Here is a 6,401-nt window from a genome sequence, read left to right as displayed (position 1 = left end):
CTTGAAGATGATGGAGTAGGACTAGTGTTGAGCAGCTAGGTGGTGCTGAGCTTGAAGTCAGGAAGATTCAACTTCCTGAGTTCAAATCCAGCCTTAGACACTTACTAGCTGTGTGACCCTGGGCAAGTAATTTAACCCTGTTTGCCTCAGTTTCCTCATCTATAAAATGAGCTGGAGAGGGAAATGGTAAACCACTCCAGTATCTGCCAAGAAGACCCCAGATGGGGTCATGAAGAGTTGGACACAACTGAAATGACTGAACAACACTAACAAAAGGACTGATGTTGTGTGCTCTAAGGGGGTCTCCCAGCTCTGATATTCTATATTTTAAGGCCTCTCCCACATATCACCTTCTGTGTACTAGGTCCCTTCCAGCTCTGTCATTCTATATTCTAAGGTCTTTCCCACTTCAAGCATTCTGTGTTGTAAGTGTAGCATTCTTTGTTCTATGTCCCTCCCTGCTCTGACAGTCTATGTCCTAGGTCCCTTTCAGCTTTGTCATTTTACTTTCTAAGGCCCCTGCCAGCTCAAACATTCATTTATCTATTTTTCTATCACCATATTGAATTTTTTGGAGTGGAATTTGTCCATACCTGCTGCACCCTCTGCAAACCAAGCTTTTGGTCGGCAGGGAGCCTGAGCCCACCTAGGCTTTGCCTCTCTGGATTTCCTACCAATGTCTCTCTTCAATTAAATTAGTATGTATCATTCTGGAGGGTCCACTTTAGGAAAGTAGAATCAATTTGTTAGGCTAAGGGCAGGAGGGAGGGGTCAGTCAGATATGGTACTTAGGTTTGGGACTAAAGAACTAGAGACATTATACTTATTAGCTGTGTGACCTTGGACAAATCACTTTGCCTGGACCTATTTTCTTATCTAGGAAAGAAGGAGAATGATCTAGATGACACATGAGTTCCCTTCCAACTCTAGATTTATGGTCTTTTGATCCCTTTCTTGGCCTCAGTTTTCTCATCTGTAAAATGAAGAGATTTGGATTAGATGGTCAATTAATAGTCAATAAATATTTATTAAGTACCTACTGTATGCTTAACAGGCACTGTGGTAAGCACTGTGGATACAATGGAATACTCCTGCCCTCTAGGAGCTCCCAATCTAATGGGAGAAGATAACTTATAAAAAGGAAGCTCAAAAGGGGTGAGGGAGAGGAAGGGCAGGTATCCAGGGAGAGCACATGATGAAGACCTGTAGCCAGGTGGACCTTTAAGGTCCCTTCACAGTCTAGATCAATGGTCTTATAAGCTTTCTTTGACTCTCTCCAAGAAGCCCCCAGACCTGAGAGAGAAAGAGATAGAGACAGAGAGATAAGGAGAAAGAGAGACAGAGACAGAGACAGAGAGACAGGGAGAGAGAGACAGAGACAGAGACAGAGAAAGACAGAGAGACAGGGAGAGAGGGAGAGAGAGAGACAGAGATACAGAGAGAGACAGAGAGACAAAGAGACAAAGAACAAAGAGAGAGAGACAGATAGAGAGAGAGCGCGTGTGATGGGAGTGGGGATCTGGGGGTAGTGGGGAGGGTGCTGGCTTCCATCATCATGTGTTGAAGTTCTTTGGCCACCAGAGGGCCCAGGAGTCAGGAGCAGACCTGCCTGGATTTGGCATCACAGAATATCAGAGAAAGGGGAGAGCTCAGGGGCCGTTTAGTCCAGTCCCTCATTTTACAGATGAGGCAACTGAGGGGGCAGAAAGGTGACTTGCCCAAGGTCACATAGGTAGTAGTGGTAGCTTGGTGATTTAAACTCAGGTCCTCTGATTCCAAATCCAGCAATATGTGTGTGTATGTGTGTTTGCACACATGCATGTGAATACCAGTGAAATGAGGCTCAGTGTGGGGGAGAAAGCCTCACACCGTACAGAAGAACAAAACATATTCATAGATGGGAAGGACCTCAGTCTCTAGAGGAGCAACAGAGTATGATAGAAAGAGGCATTATCTTTGGAGTCAGAGGACCTGGGTTCAAATCCTCCTTCTATCACTTACTACCTGGGCAACCTTGGTGCACGTGATTTAGCCTCTCTGGGCCTTGGCTTCCCTATCTGCAAGATGCAGGGGTTGGTCGAGATGGCCTCCAAGGTCCCTTCCAGCTCTATGGACAATTATCTGAACATAGCCTGCCAGCCTGGAAGAAGGGGCCTTAGAGATTATTTTGTTCAGTCTTCCATTTTATGGGTGAAACTGGGGCCTCCAGAGGAGAAGGGGCTTAAGCAAAGACATTTCTCCTGTCCTCAACTGCACTCTGTCCTCCCTTTCCCTCCTCCTTGCTAAGCCCTCTGGTGCATTTGTGACCGTCAGGAAGTATGGCTGCTGGACAGCGTCCTTGGGAGAACTGTGGGCTTAGTGGGTGTTTTCAGATGGGAGAAGGGCAGGAGGAAGCATGACCATCACTGCCCTGGCCTTTAGAACAATGCAGAGAAATAAGGGCAGTATTGATACATGGACTTATCTCATTGAGGAATGCTTGGGAATTTTGTTGCTTTTGATACGGAAGTGGGTTCTGAATGAAGGAAACCTTGGAGAGCTCTGGCATTGGTTCAGTGGGAATGATCTAGTCTCCTCATTACCCCTCTACCTGATAGAAGCCTGACTGTCCACCCTGGTTGGGAAGTAGGAGAGTCTCTGTGACTGGATTGGCTGAGGATTCTGGACTTCTGTCCAGTAAAAGACAGCCCCATCTTTTACCTACTCCCATAGCTGGGGTGGGCTCTGGCTCTCTCCATAGCTCAAAGGACACAGTTCCTTGACTGGAAAGATCATTATCCATCATCATTTGACAAAGGTTTATTATGTGCCTGTTGGGTGCTGGGAGCAGGGGGGAGGGGGATTGTTTACAGGCCCTTACAGTCCCTGATTCCTTTCAAGGATCAGCTTAAGCACCACCTACTCTTGGAAATCTTTGCTAAATTTCCCTGATTGTTATTGCTTCCTCCAATTATTTTGATTTACTTTTTATAAATTTTGTTCTTTGGTACCCCTAGTTGCTAATTTCTCCCTCCTCATTTTGTATGTATTTTTTTTCTATGCCTGTATACGTTCATGTTGTCTCCTTTTGAAGAATGGAAGCTCCTTGAGGGCAGGTACTTTTTCTGTTTTCATCTCAGTCCTAACAATACCTGACACAGAGCAGACACTTAAAAATGCTTCTTGGTTGGTTATTAATTATTATATTGTTAAAAATAAATTATTATTGCTGTTGTTCTTATTTTAGAATGGAAGCTCCTTGAAGGCAGGCACTATTTTCTTTTCATCTTTCTATACTCAGTAGCTAGCATGGGTGCCTGGAACATAGTAGGTTGGTGCTTAATAAATGCTTGTTGATTGATTGATTTTTTTGTGTTCTTCCTCTATAGATTGTAAGCTCTTGGAAGGCAAGGGATCCTTTCATTTTTGCCCTTGTTTGGTATTGAAGTAGGTGCTTAATAAATGCTTGTGGAATGAATAAGTGCATGAGTGCCTGGGACCTGAATGTATTGTTCAATTGACAAATATTCATTGTAAATATTATTCAGACCTCCCTCCTATGCACAATTATTTTCCTCAGGGGAGACTTTGGTACACACAATAAAACCCTATCCAGAATGCATATGTTAATATAAGAGGTTTGGGAGAATATTGAAATCAGCAATTAAGTGTTGCCAGGAAGAATTTCTGGTTATTTTAAACAGATTATGCTCTGAGCTGGGAGGTAGTGTGGGTAGAAACCTTTGAAGCTAGGGAAGAAAGGAAGCGGAGAGAAGGAAGGAAGGAAGAAAGAAGGGAAGGAAGGAAGGAAGGAAGGAAGGAAGGAAGGAAGGAAGGAAGGAAGGAAAAAAGTAAGGAAAAGGAGAAAGGAAGCAAAGAAGGAAGGAATGAAGGAAAAGAGGTAGGGAGGGAGGAAGGAAAGAAAGAAGGAAGGAAAAATGGAAGAGAGGAAGTAACTATTATTTCAGTACCTACTATATGCCATGCACTGTGCTAAGTCTTTGCAAACATTATCTCATTTGATAACTGCCCTGGGAGGAAGGTGCTATTATTATCTCCATTTTTCAGATGAGGAAACCGAGGCAGACAAAGGTTAAGTGACTTGCCTAGGATCACACAGCCACTAAGTGTCTAAGGCTGGATTTGAACTCAGGTTTCATCAGACTTTAGGCCCAGAAATTCCTGCCTCTGACACCTACCAGCTCTGTGACCCAGTCACTGCCAGTCACTGTCCCTTTTAGTATCCCAGGAAACTTTCTTAGACCAGAAGCTAAAGATAAGTTGATTATTTATGCTGGTAGATTTTGTTTCCTCCCTGGGAATTCCCCATATCAATGGCATTCCAGGTTCCTTATCCTAGGTGGCCCAGTGGTTAAAGCATGGCACCTGGAGTCAGGAAGACCTGAGCCTTACTAATATGCACTTAGATGCTTGTTGACTTTTGACTGATCAACTTCATTTCCTATGATCCCAGTAGATATTAGAGGTGGGATCTGAACCCAGGGCTCTTCCAAGTCAAAGTCCAGAGCCCATTCCCCAAAATTGAGGCTCCAGAAAGAACTCACCAATGGTAGAAGGGGTAACCTTGAGGGCAGGGAGCATCTTTCTTGTTTGTGCTAGGCATTGGGCTAAGAGCTAGCGGTATGAATCCTAACCAGGAAGACAGTTCCTCACTTCAAGGAACTTGGGTTCTAATGGAGAAGACAACCCTCCAGAGCTGTCTCTGGGAACCCTTCCTTCCATTGGTGAGTTGTCTCTTGAACTACCATTTTGGGGAACGGTCCTTGAGCAGCCATCCTTCATTGTCCAGACTTAGCCACCATGGCCCCTCCAAGGTTCCCACCCCCAACCACTTCTTTTATGTGTTGTCTTCTCCTAATAAGATGTAAGGTCCTTGAAGGCCAAGCTGATCTATTTTTTTTTGGTGGGGGGAGGACTGGTATTTGTAGCCCCAGGGCTTAGCTCAGTGCCCAATGGAAGGCTCATACCTAGCAGTATGTGGGGAGGGGGAAAGGAGACTGAACAGGTAAGAATGGCTGCAGGTCTTGAAGAGCTTTGAAAAAAACTGAGGACTCAGTTTCCTCATCTGTAAAATGCCACGTTTGGACTAGACAGCCCATTAGATTCCTTCCAGTTCTAGGTTTATAATTTTGGTCCCCCAATAGGCTAAGTGTCCTCTGTCCAGGACAACAAGAAATAGGGAATGGACAAACAAATCAGTCGGTATCAGCAGAGAGGAAACTCTGCCCCTTCAGACAGGACATGGATAGACTGAGAAAACCCTTCAGCTGACATTTCTCCAAGAGTCTATGGCCCATTGCATGGGGCCCAGAAATCTTCCAGGGTTGCCTGGGCAGTGAGGTGAGGAGAAAGTAAATGGTTTGATTCCTGGGCTCTTTATGATGTGAACTCAAGCAGATTGAAAGACCAGGATGAGGATAATAAGCATTGACTGGGAGTGGGGCTAGAGGACAGGTCCCCAGGGGTGAGCTGAGGACATCCATCTCCTTCTCCGCATCCATTCTGGGCTCTGCCTGCCACAGAGGGTTTACTGAGCTGCCAGGGATAATCTCCCAGCAGGTGAAGGGGGCACGCCGGGAACTGTCAGTCTTGATGCTGGCTCGTCATTATCCCAAACACAAAATGAGAAGCAAAAAGAGTGTGGGCTAGGCTTTCGGCACCACCCACCGAGGGGAAATAGCAAGGTTTTAAGGGGCTGGAGGAGAGGGGGCCAGGGCAGACGATGGGGAGGTTTCTCCGGGTCATTGTCTTTCCCGTAGGCACCTAGGACAGAGACTGAGAGCTGAAAGGAAATAGGACTTCAGAGCCTCATTTCACAGATGAAGAAACTGAGGCCCAGGGAAGTTAAGTGAATCAGCAAAGGTGTGGAAGTGTCAGAGGTGGGATTTGAACCCAGGACCCTCATTTTATAGATGCCTTAGTTTCCTCATCTGAAAAATGAAAGGTTTCAAAGGTTCCATGATGGAAAATGCTATCCACATCCAGAGAAAGAACTATGGAGTCTGAATGCAGATGAAAGCACACTATTTGCTCTCTCTCTCTCTTTTATTTCTTGTGTTTTTTCCTTTTGTTCTGATTCTTCTTTTACAACATGACTAATGTGAAAATATGTGTAATATGATCATACATGTATTGCCTACCATTTTGGGGAGGGGGGAGGGAAAGAAGGAGAAAATTTGGAACTCAAAATCTTATAAAAGTAAATGTTGATAACTAAAAATAAAGGCTCAGATTAGACAGCCTTAGAGATACTGCCCAGATCTAAATCTTGCTCTAGCCCCACTTTCCTTATCTGTAAAATGGGAATGGCAATTCAATATAATTCACTGGGTACTTCTTAAGCACCTACTATGTGCCAGGCTCTGTGTGAGACATGGGGAATCCGAAGACAAAAACTAAGC

Source organism: Vombatus ursinus, unplaced genomic scaffold, assembly GCF_900497805.2.
Source record: "Vombatus ursinus unplaced genomic scaffold, bare-nosed wombat genome assembly UNPS02001287.1, whole genome shotgun sequence".
Taxonomy (NCBI): Eukaryota; Metazoa; Chordata; class Mammalia; order Diprotodontia; family Vombatidae; genus Vombatus; species Vombatus ursinus.
The sequence above is the reverse complement of the archived record's forward strand: the minus strand, read 5'-3'. Positions refer to the sequence as shown.